This window comes from Thunnus maccoyii, chromosome 8 (genome assembly GCF_910596095.1).
Source record: "Thunnus maccoyii chromosome 8, fThuMac1.1, whole genome shotgun sequence".
Lineage (NCBI taxonomy): Eukaryota > Metazoa > Chordata > Actinopteri > Scombriformes > Scombridae > Thunnus > Thunnus maccoyii.
Genome location: NC_056540.1, coordinates 26,035,333 through 26,060,640, shown reverse-complemented (window position 1 = coordinate 26,060,640; position 25,308 = coordinate 26,035,333). Strand labels below are relative to the sequence as shown.

Here is a 25,308-nt window from a genome sequence, read left to right as displayed (position 1 = left end):
AGCTGTGACATTGTAACATAACTATTAATATTAAAGTGGTGACATGTTTACCTCTTTTAAGACTGACACTTTACTAATGGGCATATAATTGGGCTGTTTATCTGCCTCTGTAATTAAGCTTTAGTTTCAGTGAAGCTAAAGTTCTTGTTTATGTGGTGTTTCCATTATTTTGTCCGTCGTGTACCCACATGGTATGATAACTGAGTTCTTTGGTGTGAGTTTGTGCCTTTGATAGTGGTTTAAAATGTAATACAGCTAACAGGATGTCACTATCTGTCACTTCCTAAATCCATATCTGGGGCACACTCAGTGTGGGTGGGGGCATTTTTACTACAGATACAAGGCACATGCTGTACAGTGATGATGGCTCTGAAACTAGGTTATCCATCACCGGCCGTCCTCAGTCCACGGGCCCCTGGCCAATACCACATCCATTATCAGGTTGCGGGGATACATGAACAGGGAAAATGAAAGGCCTTTTTCCCAACAGGAGACTACATTAAAAACGTATGGACAGATGTGAGAGTCTGGCAGACCCACTACAGTATACTCTTCACTCTGAGAGGACACAAACTCAGGAATGTCTTCTTGTAAATGATGAAATAGTGCACAGGGACAGACATTGATTATATCTGACATGAAGAGTCCTGGCTGACTTTTTAACCAAATATACTGTACAAAACTTTTAGCATTGGGAAATAAATTACATGCTATGAGAAAATTACTGATGACAAAAAATCTAAAAGAAGTGATCTGTCTTAAAACATGATAATCTACAAAGTGAACATGTAATATAAATGCATGTACAGTAATGTTTAAATACGGATATGCATATAAAATGTTTCACACAGGAAATTCATGCATAGATACTACATACTACAAACTGCAGTGTAAAACATTTTTTCCCCTGCAACATGAGGCACAAGAGAAGAAAAATCCCACCAAGACTTGGCCAAAAGTGCTTTTTCATATTGTAAATTAAGGAGAAGACTGTGGCTTTCAAAGCAAACCATTATGATAGTTAACGTAGAACCACTTAAAAGGCCAGCTGCGGGAGTGACGTGAATAATAGTGTTTAATTTGTCTAATCTTAGCAGGAGCAGTGGGTGGCTGGGGTGGGGGCTTCCCTGGTACCCCGCTGGCACTTGAAGAGAGCTGCTTCCACCACAATGTGGTGCAAATGCCCTAAATTATCATTTGGCTGTGTTGCTGTTGTTTTTTGTGCTGTTCCCCTTTCATTTGTAGTTTGTCTGTTGTTAACATGTGTGCGCAAAAGACAGACATAGAGGAACTACTGTGGAAAAGTCAGTGCAGATTAAAGTTTGGCACGTGCCAAGAATACTTGATTGAGGAGATGATTTTCTGTTTCTTTTTCAAGGGCACTGTAATTTGCTCAGGCACTATAAAATCCCTATAAATAAATAATTTAAGAACTTTATAGATGTAGTTTGGAAAGTATTTACAAGGGCAAGTTCCTCGGACCCTTTTCGCTGCAGCTGAGACATTCACTTGGCCGCATTATAACGCTACACGTATGGTGAGCCTTATTTAAAATGTCAATAAAATTGTCTCCTTTTGGAAGCAGGTTCGAATGTGGCCGCTCACAGTGTGAGTGGTTTAAAAATACAAAATAATGCAGATATCAACAGTTTTGCGAGTATTCATCATCCAAGGGTTGTGGTTTATGCTGAGCTATATTTCCTTTATTTTATTTTCCTAACTGAATTCAGCGGTGCTGCCTCTTGTGTTGCACCAGCCAGCACCAGTTTGGTAGTGGAAAATTTACTGCTGATTTTTATACTGCTTGTTTTCAATTTGACACAGTTTTACTTTCCGGTAAGACGCTCTTGGAGCCGAGTCATCTCTTGCGATTCTCCTACCAGCTCTACTGAATGTTGGTTTGCATTGGAACAGGAGATGTTGTTCTACGCTACAAGCAGCTAGATAGTCTTATACTATTTATTGTTATAATCCCTCAGCACACATTATAATTATGTGACAGAGGTAATACTTAGTGCTGTGAAATGTAAACTTGTGTGAATTCAAATACATGTCTTAAATTTCAGACGGGCTTCGAGAAAAAGGAAGAAATGTCTTTTAGGTGTTAAATTATAAACACTAATGTCCTCTGCAGCTGTAACAAAAACAAATCATGGTCATGAACACCCGACATCAAGAGGAGAAGGCACATACTGTGGGGGCAAACCGTGTGTGTGTGTGTGTGTGTGTGTGTGTGTGGATCTCACCTAAATTAAACCATGTGGTCACCAAAAGTCCCTCAGCAGTCTCCCACCCCCCCACCTCAATCTCCTCGTCCCTTCAACCCAGGCCTCTCATTGACCTTCCAGGCGCTCATTGTCCCAAAGTGAGACTTGATTACTGGCCTAAGCCCTGTGAAGGTTCGCCTCAGTGGCCACAGCTGATCTTTTATACTAATTTCGGATTAATGCGGGGTCTGCAACACTGCGTAAACACAGCCACTGAGAAGGCCCCTGCCACACAGAGCTAAACATTAATCCTCCTTAATGCTGAGAGTCAACTTCCAGTCCTTATCAGAATTTGTCTTAATCTCTGCCTAGGCTGTACAAAACTCCACTGCTCAATAAGTAAAATGTACACCACCAAACAACAAATGAGCCAATGATCTGTGCTGGAGTAGAGTGGAAAAAAAAAAAACAGCACAATGGAGTGGTAAAGAATAGAAATGAAACCAGTCTTACCTTTAGAGAGCTTTAAAACAGTTGTCCCGGTGTGCAGATTCTGAATGAGTGAAGACAAAAAGGAGGATTGCTAATTGAACAGATTACACTTTTTGCCTCACAATCAAGTTATTCAATAATTTCATGCACAACTTCAATTGTGGCTTTTTCTCTGTGCAAATTTGAGTCTTTCCTCCCTCGATTTCAGCCAGTGCCACAGGCATGTTTTCAGCAAGTTTCCCCACTGCCCGTCTCTCTTTCTTATTTTTCTCTCTCATGCCGTTACGAATCCACTGATGTGTGGGTTTTGACCATGTGGGTCCTAGTCCCTGTCTACTCTAGAGCACTTCCCTAGCCTGAGTGCGCTTGTCTGTAATTTTCTCAATATGAGATGTGATATATTATTTCAGCAAATATTGAGGCTCCGTTCAAGCAAGCGTCTCAGAATACTTTGATTTATGATTGGATGTTTTTTTCATCATAACTACTGGCATATTTACAGTGTGTTAAAGTGCAAGACTTTCTTTTTTTTTTTTTAATGTGTGGGTCTAGGACAGTTTCTATTTTCATGAAGTAAACTGACCAGGTGAAAGTTATTGTTTCCATCTGTTTGTGTCATTCAGAACGGACAACGGATAAAGTTGACTTTTTATGTCTTCTTAAACTATTTAAATTTTGACGACTTGACATGGATCATGCAAAAGGAAATGCAACTAAAAATGGACTAAAGAGGAAAAATTATTTTACTGTGTAGTTAGGTTATTAACTTCATTTAATCTTATGATACCAAAAGGACGGAGATTGTCACGTCACTGTTCACACTTTTTCTTATAATTCTTCAGCCAGATTCTTACTGTGTTTCAAATATTTCAGTTTTAGTGAAATCAAATGGAGAAACATTGTATATGGCAATGAATAATACAGTAATACAAGTATGATGGATGGATTTTTTTTTTCACATTTCAGCAGGCTTTGCAAGGGAAAATAAATGCTCATTTAAAAAATAAGAGTGAAATTCTTGCTCCAAGGTCCTATTGGAAAATGAGCAGCCAAGCCCTCTGGGTGAAGAACATTACGCCGAGGCACCAGAGGGAACGAGGCGACTAATCTCTCTGTAGCCCAGTCCAACAAACACTGCAGCAGAACGACATGTGGACTGTGGAGGAGCCGTGTGTGTGGACTGGACCGTGTGCATGTTAAGCTGGCAAATGTAAACACAGTCGGCTGGGGAAAAAGGAGGCCACATAATTATAAAGTTTTAAAGCAAATGCCAAAGCGAAGCGTAAGCTCTTATAAAACAGAGAAGTGTGGAGAGGAGAAGTCGGGAATGCCGTGCACATACCTACATACATACTAGGGCCTTAACAGACCTGCTGTTTAAACCGACTTTTCACTTTCACACGCCGCAGCCTGGGTGAGACTCTGTTGACTTTTACAGAGTCGCTTTTTGGCCACACTCGACTTTGCAAAACAAAATTATCCCATTCTGTGGTTTTGGGAAAGAGCTTTTAATTTAACGGTTGCATTTGGCAAGAATCCCCGTCACTCTGAAAATTCATCACTATGAATTTTCTATTTTCCTCCACATGAAGATTCATCTCGCTGCCCTGTAATTATGCTGGTGAAGAGATCAATGAGCTGGGAGGATTTTCCTTCAAACTTGGGTCAATAACTTTAGTATTCTTTGAGAAGGTTCTGCACTGCCTCTAGCCACTCTACATTATTCAATTTTTACTGAGGTTAGCGCTAGTCTTTTATGAGCTGTGAACTGACCACAAATGTACGGACTAGTCTGTCCCAAAGTACATCCCTTACCCCCCTTCCCATCCTTTCTCAACTACTCCTCTTAAGTCTATGGGAAAGGGCAGAAAAAGATAGCAACAGCTTTAAAAAGGAAAAATCCTTTAATGCAATTCCTACCTTATCTAAAACACCTACATATCTGTCTCCAGTCTGTGGCCTTTGAAAGGATATTTCAGGCCTGGGATTGAGGGGGGAAAATCTCCCTTCAGAAGCAGGGCTAGGGATGAGTTATAGGCATCTAAGAGGCTGCAAATCTCTGGGGCCTGACCATGGCTTTAGCATACAGCTCCAACCACGGCCAGGGTCTAGAGCACAGGCAGCTCCCCCCCCCCCCCCCCAACCCCAGGCCCTCGTCAAGGGAAGAAATATAGAGAAGCATGAGAAGGTAGCGCTGATATTAAGAATTAAGAGGGCCAGGTTTTCATTTCATGATTCTTTTGGTTCACACATGTTCCTGCGAAATACAGTGATGATCAGACGAAATGATTGTGCCGTAACTTGAGCTTTTGTGCATTGGATTTATTACGATAATCACTGTCATAATTCCATTAGCACGCTCTTTGTCAAAAACTGCAAAATGAGCAATATAGTCTAAAAAGAAAATGCAAAATCAGCTTATACATGGTGTGAAACACAAATAGTTGAAATTTCCTGCTACTATGAAAAGATGAAGCCATGTGACATAACAGGAAGTAGTTGGCCAGTGGTCAAATTTAGACATGAAACACCCCCCCCCCCCCCCCCAAAAAAAACCTCTTCATCCACTTACATGCTTTTCCCAGAGCTTTCAGCTGCCTCTAATAGTCTTTCTTTGGAGATAGTTCCATACTTCGGCCACATGATGACAACCGAGCTAACTTTTGCATTCAATGTTGGTTAATTTTGTCACAAGAGTTGTTATATTGTTAAGCAACTTTGGTAAATGTTTTCACAATTTGATTGCCAGTAAGCTGCATTTTAAGAAAAAAAAAAAAAGGTTAAAATAAAACTTTACTCACTGAGCAAGGTGTTGAATAAAAGTTGCATTTACACATCTACAAGATAGACTTCCACACCATTAATCTGCACAGTTATATCCAAGTCAAACTAGATATTTTTTTTGTAGTGGCGTCTCATCCATGTATTTCTTTCATTCCAGGAAAAGTATCCACCGCTCCGTTTTGAGCTTGAGTCATTTATTTGCATTTGAAAATGTGCTCATTTTTACAAAATTTCAAGAGACCACTCTGAAAACGTGATATTCCTTAAATGCTTGACAGTGTAGAGTTTGTAGCGCTATATGTTGCAGGCTTTACGGGCTAAGACATGCTGTCCTGCCCAGTGTCTCAGTTGTCTTTGCCCCTCTATTAGTCTGGCTTTAACACACTGCTCTGGTCAGAGCCAGTAAATTTTCCAGCAGAGGATAAAGTTCAAGAAGATAAAATCAAACAGATGTCAGTGTGAGGGTGAGTCTTCGTGCCCGTAAAGTGCTCTCATCAAAGAGCTGAATCATTTGTTTTGAATTATTACATTGTTATCAAAAGGGACGGCAGCGGCCTGTTTGAGGAGGAATCTGATCTGTTTGTCTAAAAACATGGGCAGGGACACTTCAGCCCAGAGGAACCATGGGAAAAGACTGACGGCTGACAGGTGAAGGCAGCTGAGGATGGGTTTGACTGACAGCCATCAGCTATCTTTGGAATTTATGTTTACTTTTGTTTAGCGGAGTCGAGTGTTGACCGTCTGGCACCTCGCTTCGCACGCAAAATTTCTTGTAAACTTCACCTCTGGGGCGACTACATAGGTAGGAAAACAATATCTATAGAGACGATGTGTTGTGAATTCTTTTTGTGTTTACAACACGCCAGCACTGCACGTTTCCTCTGTTGTAAATTTGATTAAGTTTCACTAATGAAATTTGCGATAAGATCAAAAGCAAACTTAGATTCTGGACAGATAAGTTCAATAAATGTTGATTCTTTCTGAATCATTTGGCACACATTGGACTTATTTAGTCTTACACCAGAGGAAGATCATACCAGTCGGGGTCATACGTTCATAGAAGGTTCATGTTAAGGTTACATTTTTGTCTTATCTCTTAAATCTTGTTCCAACTGATGAGAGAAGTCCTGGACAATAAAATGTTGCCTTTAAAAAAAAAAAAAGAAAAGAAAAAAAGAAAAAAAAAATGCCCAAGATACCTTGTGATATATGAAGGAAATAAATACAGAACATCTGACCAAATATACACAAACTATTTGCATCTGTTGTCATAATTCAGGCTCTCAAGAATTTACACCATGAAAAAGGGAGTGTGTTGTCTTTTGAAGGGCCCGAAAACAAACTGGATTTCAAAGTGTCTGCGACTTAGGAAATTCGAGGTCACCGATGAGGGGGGGAAAGTAAACTAACTTTTGGTGTTTGCACACTTTACCCATGTAAACTTTAGCTGAATGAAGTATGCAAGTTCAGTTAGTACTGTATTTACAGGGCATGCAAATGTGCAATATTGCCTTCACCCAAATGTTTTGATAATCTAGCATCAAAGCTACAACATGGGAGTGCTCTCTGTCATATTGGTGTTGTGTATTTATTATGCTTAATGTTCTTTTTCTTAACTCCAGTACACACTTAAATATAAACCTTATTGTTTTCCCTTTTTTTTGACTTTCTGTCTATATTGTTCACAAACTTTTACAGTTCTTTAGAAAAATAAGAAAACATTTTATATTTATTTATCCGTTGAATTTTGAACGAATGGAAAAAGCAGTAATGTTTCTTAGACCCAGTTTATTGTGACCTGGACTTACAGTGTCTCCTGCAATGTCCTGCTCACAGGATGAACCTCAAGGGCCTAGCTAGCTGGGATCACAGGAAGACGTTTCATAAGCAGGCCCCAGAGTGCTTTTGCTCCCAGCAGGCTATTCTCACATTCACAGTGCGGGGGCGTCATGCCAGTAGCCAGATTACTCACCGCAGAAGTCAGTACAGTCTCTGCAGCAGAGACACTCCACTGAGGGTAGTAGAAGATTACGGCATATGGTTTCCAAATAACAATAATCATGTGATATACAGTATAATGATCTTTTAAATGCGACAGCACAACGCATAGATACACTCCGCTTTTTCTTGAGTCCAGGATAATCAAAGGCAACTTGACAACAATTCAGCATTATGGGGAAATATATAGTTTAATTAAAATAAACAAAATCTAATTATATGATTATATCATTACCTGCAGATGTGCATATTCTTTTCAAAAACCTTGCAGATGTTTTGCAAAAATGGTCGCTTTCCATCACAAGTGTCCACTTTGAAACATAAAATAATAATAAACATCTACATATTGCTAATATGACTGCAGTTGAAATATCTGTCACTCTGGGGGGCTTTTAGTCAACTTGCCACTGCTCCTGGGGCAACAATGATTGACCTGTGTGACCTTTAGTTAACATTCTGCTTGATTATATAGATTGCAGTGAAAGTAGTATAGTAAAAATATATAGTTATGGTTTTTATTTAGTAAAATCTACTTAACATTTCAAACTTTTTCTTTTTTTTTTTTGAATATACTACAATAAATCATTTTCTACTTTTTCAACCTTACACACTCACACCCTGCACGCATTTAGACATGCTATTGTACTTTAATGTTTATGGAGCTTGTCACCATGAACATCCACAGCAAGACATCTATAGATCCATTTTTTTAAAATAACTACATAGCAGTCAATGTCTAGATGCCCGTACTTATTATCATAATTAAGAGAGCTTAACAAAATTACGTCACCTCTGTTTGGTGCTTCAGTGAGACTGAACAGTAGTTGCTTGTAACGATGACGATAATGACGATAATTAAGATTATTTCACTCATCTGAATCGTTGAGACAGTGTTGGCTGCTCTAAATGACAACAAGATATAAATGTTTGAAATATCTGGACATCAATAACCTAAAAACTGACAATACTAAGCTCTAAACTGCACAAATCAGGATTATGATGATCACTTTGTTTGGGACAAGAGAGGCAAAACTTTTAACATTGGCCAGACGTCCTGGTGGCCCAATTGTCTAAGGCACATTCCATGTAACTGGTTTGATCCTTGCCGGCAACGTTTATTACATGTTCCCCCTTCACCTTTTTATGTTTCCTGTCAGCTTGACTAAAAGTGAATCAATCATCTCTTTGGATGTCGTGTTTTCTCGCTGTGGTATAGTGTTGTATTGAGTTAGCTCTTTATATTGCATTAGTAGTCCATACCTGACACTATACTTTGATTTGGTAAACAGAGGGAACTTTTTCTTCTTAAGGGTAAGGTTCACAGTTTTTCAAGTCTGTTTTAAAACATTTGTGAGGTACCCGTATGAACAATGACTCATGTTTTTCTTGCTGTCCTCCTGTTCACACTGGCCTCTGAGAGATCCATTTATGATCCACAATGTAAAATCCACAGGTCTCCCTCTGTATAAAAATGTATTTAAAAGTTTATTTAACGCTAATATGATGCTTCAGCTGTGCAAATAAATCAAATCAAATACATATCTATCAAAGTCACTATCTTTTCAATGCCAGATTGTCTCCCTCTCTTACGATCCTTCCACTGCAGCTGAACAGGAAAACACTGCCTGTCGAGACACAAAGAGTGATTTTTTTTTTTTTTTTTTTTTTTTTTTTTAAACTAAAAAAACCTTTAACTGTGGAAGATGTCCACTTTATTTGACTAACTCAGGTGGCTGAATCCTCATATTATCTTTTGGATTTTGTCCCCAATTACTTAAATGTAAGGGCGTTTGGAGGGGATCTTTTGAAACCAGTTTCAATTTTCATAATGTCACCTGACTGTTATTTTAAGACAGACTTGAAACATTTTGAACCTATCCTTTAAGTAGGTGAGACCAGACACTCTTTTCTGCCATCATGTTGTAATTGTGTTTTGTTTTTTTTTGCACATAAACCCTTGTGAAATTCTTTAAACAACACACCTGTGACACCCCAGGTAAGTTATAGTATCAAAAATCTATAAATCTGAGGGAAGATGCGGGTCGCCAAAAGGCCAGAGAGGAACAGTGAATACAAAATGTCAACTTCCTGTTCCGGCTGAGGTAATCAGCTAAAAAGAAATCTGTTTCCTCTCTCAGCAGCTACAATCAGTCATCAACATATTAGCCTGCAACTGGAACTGTAGAGCTGCTTGTTGCAGTATAAGCAAGTATCTGTACTAGGAAGTTCCCTAGTGTGAAATGAACGTGAAACGGCAAAAGACTGCTTCCCTGGTTAAAAAAAGTTTTTAAGAAAGTTCTTGTGCATCAGAATGCTCTGGCTCAGTACTCTCACATGGTGAGTTGATATTTCACATTGACATTTAACAATAATCAGTGATTCTCTGCAGAGAGATGAGCTGTCAACAGCAGCAAACCTTCACATCTGCCGGAGGCGACGCAGGCTCGTTATGAATTGCGGAGGTTTGCTTCTGAACCCCCTCCATCCCTCAGTTATTGATACAGTACGGTGGGAAGATAGCTCTATTTTCTGCAGAGGTGAATGATGAGTGCGGCACCGTTTACATACTGTATTTTCCAATGTTTGCCCTGAGGAAGGGAGCCTTGGTGGAATTTGTATTGACTCTACAAATGTTTAATGAGCAAGCAGCAACAGCAGCTGGTTGCACAGGGCTGATGAAATGATGACACAAGACACAGCAGTGACTGGGCATGTGTAGCACACAGAGCACTGTATGGGCTGTGGTTGTAAGGGCAAACACAGTACAGTTTATTTTTTCTTTATTCTTCCTTTTGCTTTTACATTTAAACTCTGTATAAAATCAGTTTTTATTTCAGTACTTCTAATGATGCTCAGTGACATTGCAGTCTTTAGTACATCATACACAACATTATATTAATTTATGTTAACTGAGAATGTTGAAACACAGTTTAAGAATTTGATTTCAAAATTATTCACCATTTCCAAGTGGACAAAAAATCATCACAAAATGACCGCAATGTTTCTTTTGATTAAAAAAAAAAAAAAAATCAAAAAAAATCTGAAGCGTAAATTGCCATAATTGAAAAAAAAAAATCAGTAACACTTTACTCCCCTGTTAGCATTTATAATCAATATAGAAGAATTTAGTTAATAGTTTCTTACACACTATAATGCACATAACAGCAGATGTAAGTGTTTATTAATGTATTTGTCAGTAACTTCTCCTGACGGCACCCATAAGTGGAGGCTGGTGTATAAACAGATAATGAATGAAAATATAGTAAAACACAGTTGTAATAATATAAAATATGTCTTCATGGGGGAATATAATTGTTGACAAAAGCTTTATATTAATAAACACTTAAATGTCATTATCTACTTATAACTACATTATAGTGTTATAAATCATTTATTAAATGCTTATATACTGCCTCTGTATGCTTAAAGTAAAATATTACTTTAAAAATTCTTCACAGGTAGTATAGTTTGAGTTATTGAATGAAAAACAGCAACAAGTATTGATTTTTTTTCCCTTTGATATGAATTTGATATGGGAAATATTTGAAATCTAATTAAGATATCCATAAACAAACATACATCAATTGCATCTTTAAGAATAAGATGGCTTTTCAACCCCCGTATAAGTCAGTGGTCCAGAATAGGTAAACAGCAGAAACACTGTGGCACCAGGCATTGTGTCGATCTTTAAGAGAGCGTGGGCAGCCACAGTCCACAAAGCTAACCCTGTCATCTGGCAGCAGATTTGCAAGAGAGATAAACTGAGATCCTGCAGGGGATCAAACCCAGCCTCTACCTCTAACAGAGGATTTAGCCAGCAGAGACTAAAGGGGCTAGAGCAGAATTACTGTGTATGGAGCCTGAATGAGTCGTCGCATTTACCTTGCAAGTTGGTTGCTTTTGTGCCTGGATACTGTTTAGCAGTATAATACAAAAGATAAAAATGCATTTTTATCTTGTGTTACAGGTTAACATCCAGGTCTGCTTGGAGGGGAGGTATAAATGTAACAACAGTGCTTTAGATACAAAAGCATGAACTGAGTAATGGAAAGTAAATTAACCCTAGTTACATGTCTCAATTGGTCCTGGTGGTGTGACAACACAGTGTACTCTATTGTGCTAATGGGGTGAAAAATTATCTTTTTTAAAAATTAACATTCAGCCTATGCAGCGTTTATCAATGTAATGACAAGCAGGAAGTAACCCAAAACAGGATGTCCAAACAGGGTTAGCCACTTGGTAGCAACCAGGGGAAAAAATAAAGGATTTGAATAAAACATTTAACATCATCAAACTGACACAGATCCCATATTGTAGGTAACAAAGCATTATTACCCTTCGGCCTTTCGAATGACCATTTGTACCCATTCTCTGATCAGATCAGTTAGATTTTTTCCCTGTCTGATTAATTTGATCTTGACAGTAGTCTTCTCTTAATCACAACTATTAATTATTTCTTTTAGCCATTTTTACCATTTGAGATTTTGCAGCACCAAAACTCCTCCTGGGAACTCCTGACTGTTGTTGCCTGTCGCCAGGTGCCAAGTACTCGCTCATGGGGGAATGTTCGGTCTCTGTAAAATAAAGAATACGGTCTAGACCTGCTCTATGTGAAAAGTGCCCCGATAACTTCTGTTGTGAACCTCTGATGTGATTTGGCGCTATATAAATAAAATAAAATTGAACTGAATTGAAAACCCTCTTTCCTTATTTTTTATGACTCTAATGAAACTTCACAAGGCAGTTTTGTGGGTGGCACCATCCTAAGTGACAAGTTACTCTAAACACATTACTTTTCTCATTAATGATGTAGGGTCATCCATTATGTCTGGGAAAATGTTCCTGGTTCAATGATTTTAATTTATTTTAAAGTTTTAATTTTAAATGTAGGAATGATAGGATATGAGCTTCAATTAAGTGGTGAAGCTCATTATGTTTAATTTACATAAAGGAAAGAGAAAAATAAGTTATGTCTGTCAGAAACACTCTTGTCAATTTGGCCATTAATCTGGTTGCTTATGTATAATAATAATAATGATAATAATAATGATAATATGCTGTAGTATTGTACAGAAAGCACCTAACATAATGATAATAATATTGAGTAAGCAATGCTTTAGAAGGCCACACTCAATTAAAAGTCACAAAATTTGCTAGAAGGACAACTAATTTTTTTTCTTTTATTTTCAGGTACTGCTTTATCATGTGTATTCTTTTAAATAGGAATGTACTGTATGTGGGTCAAGATTTTACGAGAGTACTCACTGTACTTGCAGAGGAATTGTGTACTTTAAATCCTTCCCTGACCCTTTTCCTACAACACCCAGCAGCGCTATCAGATTTGATTCTAGTGAAAACCTCATGGGTTTTATAAGGTCCACACTTATTAATGCTATTAATAGACATTCAGATGAGGGATGTGGAGTCGGGTGGTGCAGTGTCAGCTGGGTATTTGATTCTGTTGACCAGCCAATGTAGAAGTCCAATCAAGGCAAAGATAATTTTCCCTACAGGACTTTTGAAGTATCACAAGAAGTCTCTGAGATAACAAAAACACGTCAATAGATGAAAGAAGAAAATATGTCATAGGTGGATTGGATGCTCTTAATGAAAGTCCTTGTGGTACCATGAGTGAATGATAAGAAAGCTCATTCAGATGCATCTTAACAATTTAATTGTTTTAATGCTCCATTTAGAAAGATATTTGACATCATTATTGAATCAAATATAGTGTGACAGGCTTGCTGGTGCTGCTGGATTTACTGAGAATCAACACTTCAGCTCTATGCAGCTTTCAGCCACAAACACTGAAAACCTTTGGTTCCCACAGACACCCCCATGGCCGTTCACTCCCAGCACATTCAGCTCACACGAGCTGATTTTATGCCACCTGCTCAGCACAAAATGGTGGCGAACTAAGGTAAACAAGTGGCTAGTGTAGAGTTTTTCCGGGTGGGAAGCCAGTGAGGGATCACTCTGTGTTATTTCAGTGGCAACCACCAGTTGGTTGGGGGCCTGGCCATGGGTGATGTGATCTGGGGATAGCGTGAGGCTCTGTGCATGTTACAGCTTCCAAATAAAGATCCTTGTTGGCAGAGGAAAAGAAGCGACTGCCAACAGAATATGCGGCTACGTTTGCGGCTATATGGCAGACACGGAAAGAGTGTTGAATAAGGAAATATCTACGTAAGTGATGTGAGGAACAAATATTGGCCTCGGATTTATGATACAATTTGTCTAATCAAATTAAGAGTATTATTTACTCTGATGTTGGAATCAGTAGCATTACTTCCTTTGTTGTTAAAATTACTATGAGACAGTCTCATGGACATTACATGAAAATAAATATAATGAATATATAATATGCTATATCTAAAACTAGGTTTTTTTGAGAAATAGGTACTAATATCTCACAAAGGAAAAATTATACACTGAAGGAAAACTGACCTTTTAAAGTCGAGTCACGCTGAAAGTCATCTCACTTGAATATAAATTGCTAAACGTGTAGCACTTATTTATATATTATATTTACAAATTTTGTAACTACTGATTTTTCTGCACCTATTTATCAGGGTTGGTAGGGATGCATATGACTGCAGTCCTTTTTAAACAATGGAGCAATACTTTATCATAGAGCTATTGATCAAAGACCCAGAAAATGTATTAATAACTATCATTCCCTATTTTGTTTCATTCATGAAGGGTATTCAGATTTTAAACATTTTTAAAAAGGAAAAATTGCAAATAAGTTGAAGAAATTAGCATTCAGGTTTGTCTGCGTACATTGGAGATCAGAGTTGCAGTGCAAACGATTAGCCCACTCCCCAACCTCTGTTGCACAGCCCAACTTCTTATTACTACAATGGTGGTTTCACCTTTTCAGTTTAATCATTCCAGTAGATATTAAACTCTCCCGGCAGGCTGGGTGCTATATAGTGTAGGGATTTACTGAGGGATTTGCATCCTCCTTTCTGCTAGTTCAAATCTCTGTGTCTTAGATCAAATTATCATAACCATCATCGGGCACAACTCCACCATGAAAATACACTGCAGGAAAAACGCTGTCAGCAATTCCATGTGCCTATTTTCTCAGAAATATGAAATATGGTTATTGTACAGTGCTATGTGGTAGAATAGGAGTGTTATCCCGGGGCCATTGTGGAAAACATGAGTTATTGTCAAATAGCTCTGTGATTGACATAAAAACAGCCCTTTGTAGTAGTAAGTTTATTATATTTCTGTGGCATATCAAATCACATTTGGCCTCAGTAGAAGAAATATACTGTGTTTGTAATTATATTGTACTATAAAAGAACTGAATTGTTGGTTAATTATGAACTGTTTTTGTGAATTTAAAGGATCTTTATGTTGAAAGCATTGCTCGGATAAGTAAGTATATTTGTGAGGCCACATTAATGTGATTGTTTGTTAAAGTGAAAATTATTCTGGATTTTTCCATGCCTGAGAACTGGAAGCTCTGCATTAAGTAGAGCTGAAAGGACCAAACACAGAGGCAGAGTGAAAGTTTTCATATGGGTGAACTTTCATCTATTACGGCGTATTATATATCCAACTTAATACATCATCAAGGGGGTTAACACACCATCGCGTGACTAGCTGTGATGCCATAAGACTGAAAGTAAATTAATGTGACGCGGCAGACCCCCAGACCCTTGATAAACGTGGAAACCTTTATTATTATTTATCTTATTTTGGGTGTGTAAGCTGAGAGCAGACAGGGCGGGTCAGCACAATGTCCGGATTGTTCCCCACTGCACGCACCTACATATTGAGAGAGAGATGAAGGCTTCCACCTATAGGGGCACCGCTTTACTTTCCAGTTTTTTAAACCTGAATATGGCTAGTGTGGGAAAAAGTGCGTTTTTCTCCTCTCTGCCTCCAACTGCAAGGGAACAGGTCAAATCCTCTGCCAGGTGCCCCAGGCTATTTTTCCTTTCCCTTTTTTTTTCTGAACACCTCCACACCAAGAGAGCAAAATCTCTGTCAGGAGGAGGAGGAGGGGAGGCAGAAACACTCTTCTGTTTTCATTTTGTGTGTCTGTTGAACCCTCGGGGCTGAAATAATTAAGATCAATATATATGAAAGTTCAAGATACTTTTTTTTCAAAGTTGGTTCATTTCAAGGTAATTAAAGCGTGATCTGGATCTCATGTGAGTCTGCGTAGCCTCATTGATATACAGTATCATTGGCGATGGGCAGATTTACGAGACGCAAAGCTTCAGCATCTGCTAATTACTTGTCTGCTGTATGTGTACCCGATCTCACTTTGTGTTTGGGCCAATTATTGGACAAGATGCACAGACACACGTACAAAAACTCATACAAATTATATCTCTTTTTCACTCTTTTTAAATTTTTGTCTTTTACACAAACACAACACATTAATCAGCAATGTGTAGACACAAAATACACTATTATGCATGAAAAAAAGATATATTTCCTTGCTGTCATCATCACCTCATTCAGAGAATGTTCATATTCATTCATTTATTAAAATAATGCTTAAACATTTTAATAGTAGAGAACATTTCTGATACAAGTATCTTTCATTAATTACACAGTATTTATAGTGTACGTATATGAATATGTAATTCATAAAAATACATTTCAAATACATCCATAGTATTTGTCAGAATATTTTACCAGCTATATACTACATTAATGTCCTGGTATATGAATAAATTGCACTATTATTATCTTTTTTATATGAAAGGAAACAAAATTGAGATTAAAGAGTAGTTTTGTTCAAAACAACTAAATCAACAAGGATTACAACTAAATCAACTAAATATATTTCAATTTTGCTAAAGTGTATTCCTCATTTGCAAATACAACATTTGAAGACATATTTCAAGTATACAGGTTAATTCTAAATATTGATTTTAAAATGCATACTGCTACTAAACACAGTACAATGTAGTCATATGCAAGTATTATCTCTTTGTGTCACAGCTATTGGATAAAAACAAATAAATACAGTAGTGACACGCAATAACTACTTTTTGAGTTTGTGGAAGTCATATGATTTTTAATTTTTTTTTTTATCATTGCTTCCCATGAATGTTTGATCAAATTTCTGGCTGACTTTTTTGTCAGGTTTAGTGCCTAATGGTCATGAAATTGCCCTAAACACACACAGCAAAATGACCATGTCAACTTTCAAGTCAAGCAATAAAAAGAGGAAAAAAAACCCCACCCCAAATAAATTGTAGCTGTGTGGTTTTTATCTGGCAGCATCAAGATGATATCATTACTCTGCTGAGCATCTCTGGCCAGAATGACACCAGTCCATTACACCGCCAAAGCCCTCAACTCTTTCCCCACCACCCCTCAGAGGTCACCTTGGGGAGGATTCCACTATCCACCAAGCCCACCAAACAACACCCTTCCCATCATGCCATTGTTCAACCCAATTCCACCTGGGATAGATACAAGAGGATTGGAGAGAGGCTGAGGATAGGAAGTGTGTGTGTGTGTGTGTATGTGTGTGTGTGTGTGTGTTAAAATGACATAGTTTTTGTGTGAACGACCAGCTGTCCCAGGGTTCTTGGTGGAAGGCTGCAGCTGTTTAGGCAGCTTTATGCCGATAAAGGCAGTGGGACTGTGGGGAAAGTGTAGAGAAGAATACATACAGAGACACATGTGGACATGTACACAAACACACGTAGAGACATACACACACATACACTGTACAGTAATGTATAAAGCTTCCTGTTCCTTTTATAAATCAACCAACCTCAGACCATACATGGATAATGAAAAAAAAACACTGCAGTGCTTGTCACTCAACTGACCCTAACACTCCTGCATTCAAATGTGATTATGTCCTGTTAAACCACAGCCATGCTGCACTAGTTAAGAGCTCTGAACTGTACCAGTAATTTCAAAATGCATGGAAACTGGTCTGTAAAGGCAGTCACAAAGTCCATGTTGTCCAAAAACAATAATACAAACTTACTGTGACTTCATCTAGCTTATTAAGCACATTCCACACCAATGGGTGTGAAAACTAAACTGGTTTTGTAACTTTAACCACAACTTTAGGGATGGGTTTACATCCAAACCGACTGGGTTCTCGCATGTTGTCTGCCATTATTGTTCACAACTCTCTAGCCCAGCTGTGTGACTGTCATCATACTCCAGTACACCTGTCACAAACTCTTCTTCCCTCACAGTACATGACATTGCAACCAGCACAGGCACTGTTCCTTATGCTAGCTCCCCCTACCGGCCCACTATCATAGTAAATAAGAATCATACTCAGGCTAGAAACCAGGTTATTCTACCCACCATCTTGTATGATAGCTCCGCCTGTTGTAATATTAATTTTGTTAACGAAAACTACTGTATGATTAAATATATTCGTCAACAATCTCTTTTTTCCATGACTAAGACGAGACGATGAGACTGTGACTATATCAGCATGCAATATTGTTGACGGGAAAAAAAACCTAAAATGTAGTTTAAAAAAATAAAAACTCAATAAAAACCAAAAATTTTCTTTATTTTCATTGACAAAACAATTATAGATTCACAGGAGTTGTAGCCTGAGCAGCACGCTAGCAGAGCAGCAGCAGCAGCAGCGAGTGCTCCCTCTGTGTGTCTACATTGGAGGCGTTCAGGTGCAGTGTTGAGTGTAGGTCACCCACGTTTGGTGGGCTGTACTCAGAGCCCAATACACAATGACTGTAATTACATGCATAAAACAGAGGAAAATAGGCTCCAGGTCGCATTTACGTGTATATAGTGCGAGTGAAATGTGAGCCATTACGCAGCCCGTGTAGACAGCTGTATTTATTAAAATAGCAGTGTATAACATTACCTTTCCTTATCATGGTTGTTGTTATTCTAGCAAACCTTGCTTTGTTTAACCTTTAATATTGATGCCATGTGAGCTAGCTTGCTAGACAGCAATTTCGTTAACCTTATGTCATTATTAAGTCCATGAGGCACCTTTTTTCTTTTCTTATTAACACTGACCTCAGATCTTTTTATTTTATTAATGCAAGGAGATTGCAGTTGGTGTGTTTACAGTATTCTTTTTTTTTTTTTTTTAGGCTAACTACTTTTATTTCCATTGTTCAGAACAGAAAGGTAAGTTTGTCATGTACTTTGGGCAACCAAAAAATTGATTTCAAAATGTCTTTAGCTCTCATTGGGCTCCAGTTGATGAATTGTGTTGGTTCAAAATAAATATGCAAATCAGAACGTTTCACGTCTGGAAGTATTCCTTGAATTGATATCGACAGACCAAACACTTTCTGCAAAGCTGCATTCTTAATTATTCAACCTGTGTTTTTCATCAGATAATATGATACAATCTATGTGAAATAAGACTAATAAATGACTGAAATGTTCAATATAATCTGATGACTAAAAAGACTAAAATGTCAACAGTTTTCATTGATTAAAACTATACTAGAATAGTTACGGTAAGTCCTTTATTTGCAATGATTTTATAACTGCTAATTGCTTGGACTTTTTATAGCTACTAAGACCTAGCTCACTCTTAATGGTACTGTCTCCTTAATTGAGGCTACCCTTGCCAACCTTTCTCATTTTCATCTCCCTTGACATTTGGATCAGGGTGGTGGCACTGCTGTCTTCCATAGAAATTTTGTTCTTTTAAATCCTTTGAAGTTTAAAGTTTTTTTAAATTTCTTATCCAGGTCTTCTGCTTTGTATACTTTTATACAGACCCCCTAAGCTTATTCATGATTTTTTCTGAGCTCCTCTCTCTTGTTATACCCAAATATGATTGAATACTCATCCTTGGTGACTTTATTATCCATGTATGTTGGCCTACTAACACTCTTTCCTGTGATTTCCTGGATCTTATTGAGTCTTTTAATTTAAACTAAATTGTTAAAGGTGCCACACAATCTAAAGGCCCTACTTTAGATCTGGTCCTAACTAGTGGTTTTCTCCCTATCAATGTGAACCTTGTTGACTTCTATATCTCAAATTATAAAGCCATTGTTTTTAATGTTCCCTTATCTCCTCCCACTGGTAAGCCTTGTGCTATTGTCTTGTCACGTTTTTCTAATTCTGCCAGTAACTTCTGTGAAGCTTCATCCAATACCTTAACCTCAAGCTCTTTAATGCAGCAACAGTACCAAGATGCTTTTGCTAATTCTTTCAACAATAGCTGCCTCTCTATCCTTGATCATATTGCTCCCCTTAAAATCATAACCATGAAACCATAATCCTTTCCCATGACTCAATGAGCACACTTGGGCCCTCAAGACACAATGCAGAAAAGCTGAACATATATGGAAGGCTTGACATCCTAAGAAGTCACATGGCTAACTATCAGACTGCTGCTATCAGAGGCAAGATCTGCATATTTCTCCAGTTTGATCTCCAGAAACTCCCATAACTCCAAAGTTTTATTTAAGGTTATTGATTCTGTTGCGAGCAGTGTCTCCACCTCTAATATTGAACTTAGCCCTGAATTAGTGGAATTATTTTGTTAAAAAAGGTGGAGAATATTAGGACTCATATCATCTCAGACACACATGTCTAATCTGTCCAGCTCTAAAATATCTTTCTTATTTAAAGTGTTGGAGAAAGTTATGGTCTCTCAACTGATTGCTTATAGCATCTGAATGTTAACAACATTTTCAATAACTAACAGTCTGGTTTTAGAGCTCTACACAGTACTGAGACTGCCTTAGTTAAGGTGACAAAGGACTTACTCCTTGCTGCAGATAAAGGTGAAAGGTCCATTCTGGTCCTGCTAGACCTGAGTGTGGCCTTTGATACAGTTGACGATCCCATTCTTCTACAGTATCTTGAAATTTTGGTTGGTCTAAAAGGGTCTGCTCTTATCTCATTACACTCCTTTCTGCCCAACAGAACCTTTTCTGTTGTTGTTGGAAATTCCCAATCTTCTGTTTCCTGTTTCACTCATGGCAGTCCTCAAGGGTCAATCTTGGGTCTGTTACTGTTCTCCATTTATATGCTGCCCTTGGGTCTGGTAATTAAAAAGCATAATGTACAGTACTGTGTTATGCACCCAGTTGTATGTCCCATTACAATCCACTAATCATAGCAGCCTAACCCAACTTACTGCCTGCATTTCTGATATCAATTTCTGGACTTTCTCTAAACTTCCTCAAACTTAACAATGACAAAATGGAAATGATCTTATTTGCCACACCCAGTTCTTTCAGTCAGATAGTCTGCAATCTTGGAGCCTTATCACATAACATGAAGCCAACTGAAGAAATTTGGGCCTTTTTTGATGACCAAGTTAAGATGGTTGTTCAGTTTTGTTTCTTTCTACTTAAGTTAATTTCAAAAATTAGATCCCTTTCTTGAATCACTGGTTCAAGAAAACAAAATCATATAACTCCAATTCTGGCCTCCCTGCATTGGCTTTCTGTTAATCTTCGCATTGATTTTAAAATTTTATTGTTGACCTTCAAGGCTTTACATGACCAGGCTGCTGATTATATCAAAGATCTACCAACCCCTAACAAGCCTGGGTGCCCTCTCTTAGTAGCAATAGTGGATTTTTGGTCATTTCCAAAGCCTGGCTGGTGACCAAGGGCTATCAGGCTTTTGTAATACGGCCCCCAAACTCTGGAATGATTTTCCTGCTGAGATTAGGTTTGCTAAATCTATCACTGCTTTTAACTCTCTTCTTAAAACATTCTTTTTAAAAAAAGCTTTTATCTCTATGTGAATTTTATTCTATCTCATTGTATTTATTTACATTTCATTATTATTGTTGTATTATATTTTATCTTTTTGTGAAGCACTTTGTAACATTGTTAAGAAATGTGCTATTTAAATAAAGTTTATGATTGTTATTATTAATCCACAAAAAGCAATGACAAAAACTCAAAGAAACTCAAACAACAACGATTGGGAAATGTAAGTGAGATGTGTGCAAATGTCACTGAGGGAGTATTTTCAGGCTGTTTGACCAATCATAAAGTTGCAGAGGTCAATTAACATGTCCAGCAAACTGTGTCTTTTTTAAATAATTTGAGAAGAGTTCATCTTAAATTGTTAGAAAATGTAAACAGAGGCAACAAATGGGGAAAAAAAAGTCAACAATTTGATCAGAAGACGACATAACCAACTTATATACTGTATTTTAGACCAGTTGCAGACAGTCCTGCGTTATTGGTTGAAGTGTAATGAAAGATCATGGCGCTAACATAGCCAAGAGGTTATATATAGGTTCCATTCCCTATATAGCATAATGTGTACAGCAAGACACTAGTATTGCTAGTAGAAGGAGTTCCTTTTTCGGTGTGGCAAGTGTTTCTTAATCGAGTTGAACTAGAGCCAACCACACAAATGTACACATTCATAGCATCCACACAATTGGGATATACTATGAATTACATAAATAGTGCTTGAGCACCCTAGTCAAAGGGATCATTGTGTCCTGCTGTGTCCTCTGTGCGCGGCGCGCCTCGCCTTGGATTAACCAAAGCTGGTACACCATGGGGTCACTGTGTGCCAGCTAATTTACAGCTGACATCCCATGTCTCCTACTGTGGGCATTTGGATGGCATGATGTGAGACACAGATGCCTGCAAAGGCCTGGCATCATGATAAATTTGGAAACAATACTTGTTGCAGTGCAGATACAGGATGATTAATTGCAAGTGTTCCTAACCTTTTACGGCCAATCCCAGTGAGACGCTGAATTCACGTACTGCTGCGGCTGCCCCCTTTAAAATGGTGACTTCTGTTGACTAGTAGTAGCAAGAGGGAGTCAAAATTTGTCGCATTCCACATATTTTGATATTCATTGTTTTGTATAGCTAATAATATCTATATTCAACTTCAGTGAATTCAGGAAGTTGCAGCTTGAGAAACTGGCAACAAGATAGCAGTGCTAAGCTCCTCCAAGCATTTAGCCAAATAGAGTGATCCTTACATAGTGAATTATTTTAAAAATAGATTTAAAAGGAATGGTTTGTTTTGTAAGCTATGTCATTATGCATATGTGATGAGTTATGTAATGTTGAAACTGTCACCTTTACACACACAACTGAAGAATATCTGAGTTATCTGAGAGCATTTTGAGTTTTTACACTTCCCAAGAATTACATATTGAAAATGGTTAAATGTGACCTCAAAACAGCAGAAACACCATGTCATCTGTTTTTCCCACTTCTTTCAATAGAAAGCGGATACAGCAGTAGAAATAAACAGTATTTCCCAAAATAAAATCAACTAATGAACTAACATCATCTACTGTTGATGTTGTTGATATCTACCATTATTGATTAATGACATCTATCAATTATTATCATCAGTATTATTGACCTTATCATCAGTATTTATCTGTATTCAAATGTGAATATCTATACTACATATATAAAGTCACCAACTGAGTGAAAAGTCCACCTGAACAATTTGACCTATTTACAATGATTTAGTATATTCCATTGCATTCCCTAATACAATAATTTGGATATATATTGCACACTAATACTCATACAATATAGGATTAGTAGACATACTTGCAAAGATGTAGAAAATGTCAGCTGGGCCATTACACAGAACGCAGAGAGAGCTCTTAAAATCCCTTTTACCTCTGCTGCAGTGTGACATGAGGTGAAAGGTTTAAAGGTTGGAAATTACATTTTATTGCTCCAACTTATTCACCAACAATGTTCACTGTAATATATATCAGTATATTTCATGTGAGGTGCATTTAAAGCTTTCTTCTGGAACAAATAAGAACAAGTGAAAAATGTTACTTAAGTAAATGTCTAGACATGAATAGTACAAAAACTAGTTTGAGTTAAAACAGTGACAGCATTTCAAATATGAGAGAATATATTGTATCCAGACTTTATAGCAAAGATGCAGCATCTTCATAAATGCAAAGTGGTCTCATACTGACACAGTAGTGACAATGCTAGTCTGACAAATTGTCCACAGCAGTGCACGTTGAGTGTGATAACATCATAAAAAGAAAGAAAATAAATATCTACAGCAGGTCAGCGGTGTGCCAAAGTAAAGAAATATCATTCCCAGAAGCTTAGCTAAGGATTCAGGGAAGTCTTTGGAGTTAGATGCAAGGTTATACGGAGGGCAGCCAGAACGGGTGTTTAGTTTAGTACAATGAGTCAAACAACAGCCACAAAATGGAAGATGCAGAAACTTAATTCACCTTGCATCAGGAATAACACTGGTGAGACAAACGGGTGGAAGGCAATGGTTCAATACAGGGGTGAAGCACAATATTGAAGTGAATATTGAATGATAGGGTGATGAAAAACTGTTTTCAACAAATAAAGCAACTTTATATTCTTTTTTTCCCACTCTGTCTCAGAGAACTGGAGATAATTTGATCTGAGAGTGGTTCACCTGGGAGAGCTGGCTGCTCTGACTGCAAGAGGATTTGTGAACTGGCTCTGAGGCAAGTTCAGCAGAACACACAAACTCTTATTAAACTTCCTGTTTTCACCAAGTGAGAGCATGCACATGCATGTGCTGGCCCACACACACTAACACACACACACACAAACACAGAGAGAGAGAGAAATGTAGCATTTAGCAACTGAACTTTCTAACCCCAGATTTGTTGGTGGTCAGGGATAAGTTATGTATTTCATAAAAGAAAAAAGAAATATAGAAAAAAAAATCTTTGTGAGAATGACAGTGTTTTTTTTTAAATTCCTGCAGCCATGAATTGGTGTTATTCTTATATGTCAGCAATCATTGCTTGGATAAGACTAGAGCCATTGCAATAGATGATTGTCCATACTGCAGACCTGCAAACCTGTATGCATGTCACTCTAAAGTACGGAAAAAGCCGGTGACGCCTGTGAGTTCAATTGTGCACGTGCAGTAAGTCTAACAGCAAGAGGCAGCAGCGTCTCGCCTGCCAAAAAGCAAAAGAAGAAGAAGAGTTCAACCAATCATAGTGCCGGATTTATTCTCCCTACCCTCAACCAAATATCAAGCGGGGATGATCATGATTGACAAATGTGTAATGTCATTTCAAGAGACTGCAAATTGACAGCAACACAACACAGTGTTTCCCCTATAATAGTACAGGCCTGGCGGGCCACCAGGCCAACAAGAACCCCCGCCAGGCCAAAAAATATTTTTTTAAATGTCAAAAATAATGCCAAATATCCAGGAAAAGGTTAGCAGTAAGTTGTCAGTCTGGCAGTAAATGTACAGTACAGACTACAGTGTGTCAGTTAATAAATGCTGCAGCTTGTCAAGACCATGAAAAGTCACGTGTGTTGTTTCCCCAACTGCTGTAAAAGTGAAGGGGTTAGCTCCAAAGTTAGCAACAATGGGTTAGCCTAGCCTGATGACACTAAAGCTGCCTGCTGTCGCTGCTTTAACTTTGCCTACTCTCGGAAAATTCCAAGGAAAAGAAACACCCCCCATTGCAAATTAAGTACATATCTAAAAAGGAATGTGATTACTTCTACAGTTTCAACAGTCATGTTCATATTCAGCCTGTATTGTTATTAAGTCATCATACCATTAAGTAATATTAATCATAATGAGAACAGTTGTATTAACCAACTCAAAAATATTTATTTCACCATAGCCACAAAATAGTCTGTTCAGGCTGGTTTGGGTTTTACAGCTACATTGTCATTATCTTTTCAAATTAGCTGAAAATCATATTTTCAAAAATCAAATTGGCTTAAAGTTTTATTATTGTGGCGGTGTAAACAGTAGAAACTATATAAATGCAGTGGTGGTAGGGTAGTGTGTAGCCTAAGTGAAATTGTGTTCCTTGGTTTAGGAAGGTGATACAAATGGACAAACATGGGCATTTATGACTAACTAACAATACTGGCAT

At 37.8% G+C, this 25,308-nt stretch overlaps 1 long non-coding RNA gene across 1 annotated transcript in view; it reads left to right on the top strand.

The window, feature by feature from the left end:
* Positions 1-23,892, top strand: part of LOC121902258 — a 101,063-nt gene extending 77,171 nt beyond the window's left edge. The window contains exon 3 of the long non-coding RNA XR_006097501.1: positions 23,812-23,892. This is a non-coding gene — a long non-coding RNA (uncharacterized LOC121902258). The remainder of the gene's footprint in view (positions 1-23,811) is intronic.
* The last annotated feature ends 1,416 nt before the right edge of the window (positions 23,893-25,308 follow it).